At 58.1% G+C, this 1,408-nt stretch overlaps 1 protein-coding gene across 1 annotated transcript in view; it reads right to left on the reverse strand.

The window, feature by feature from the left end:
* Positions 1-944, reverse strand: part of FOXN3 (forkhead box N3) — a 225,763-nt gene extending 224,819 nt beyond the window's left edge. Inside the window, 1 exon segment of the mRNA XM_019800403.2 lies at positions 284-944. The gene's annotated coding sequence lies outside the window, so the exon portion shown is untranslated.
* Between the last annotated feature and the right edge of the window lie 464 nt (positions 945-1,408).

The following is a 1,408-nucleotide window of genomic DNA, read 5'->3' on the forward strand; positions in this document are numbered from 1 at the left end:
CCGCGGACCCGGGGCGGCCGCGACCGAAGGCGGCGGGGCGGGCGGCGCGCGGCCTGCCCCTTCCCCAGGCTCCGGCCACGCGGGCGGGTCGGCGCTGTGCCGCTGGCAACGTGTCGCCGGAACGCTCCTACCCCATCCGCATGCCTTACAAGGCTCGAAAGTAAAAATAAAAAGAATTACGATGCGGGCGAGGCTTGCGAGGGGGAGAAGAGATTCCACTTCTCCCCGACTAGCGTCCTGGCGGGGCTCCCAGGGCAGTCCCCAGCCCTCTTCCAGCGCCCACCTCGAGCCCCGGGAGGAAAGGCACAAAGGCACCGCAGCCTCCAGCCCCGCTGGCCGCTCCTCCTGTCGTCTGCCGGCGCGTGTCTGCGGAGGGAGGGAGGGTGGCCATTACAGACAACCAAGAGAGAGGCTCGTCCTGGAGGCCACGCCGGGAGGGCCTCTCCAGGGCGGAGGGCTCCGCGCGGCGACCGACTCAACAACCTCGAGCGAAAACCAGCCTTATCTCCACATTTTGAGTTCTCAAGAACCCGACAGACAATTCGCAGGGCCACCCAGCGACCAGCGGCGCAGCCACCACTCCAAGTCTTTAGGATCCTCCAAAGAAGGGCCACCCACTGCTAAAGCCACACCAACCAGCTGCCTTGGGAGAGGATGAAAGGAGAGTCCAACAGGACACCCTGGTGGTGACACAAATAAATATGACTGCACACCACTCGCACGTAGCCCAATCAGTAGGTTCCTCCACAGAAGTGAAGCCCAGGTGACAACTCCTGTCACCCCCACCTCAACCCACCTGAGCCAGTGGACCAGCCATTTTGAGCTGCCTGAAAACTACAGAAAAACCAGTGAGAAGACCCAGAGTGATCTCCCTCAGAAAGCCCCTAGTTTGCAGTACCCTTTAACCTAGCCAAAAGGGGAGAAAAATCCCACAGGGCTTCTGAATTTCTTTTTCCCCCCAAAATAAAGAAACCCCAATCGATCTGGGAGTCATTCCTTCTAACCTAGCTTCAAAGCGGTGGCTGGCAAGTCTTCAGCAAGTACACTCACCACAGGCCTTCCTACTTACCAGTGGTAGGGCAAATCCCACCCAGGAGAGGGCTCCAAGGAGGAAGCCCCAGGGCGGTTGGAGGTCATCCAGCCCCACCCCTTTTAATTACTGAGCACTTGATGTGACCTACCCAAACTCACCAAGCAAAAGGTGTAAGGTGAGAGAGACAGCTCTGAAGCCTCATGCCAGAGATTCTAAGCATCAGAACTAGTGACAAAAGGACGACTGGACATCAGTCAAGTGTAGGTGGCACCCTCCTTCTGCATATCTGTTAAGCAGGCTGAATTTCCCATCACAGGAACCAAGGCCAGAGACCTTTGTCCAAAACCCCCTTGCCCACCTGGAGAGGAAGAAATA

Source organism: Ailuropoda melanoleuca, chromosome 14 (assembly GCF_002007445.2).
Source record: "Ailuropoda melanoleuca isolate Jingjing chromosome 14, ASM200744v2, whole genome shotgun sequence".
Lineage (NCBI taxonomy): Eukaryota > Metazoa > Chordata > Mammalia > Carnivora > Ursidae > Ailuropoda > Ailuropoda melanoleuca.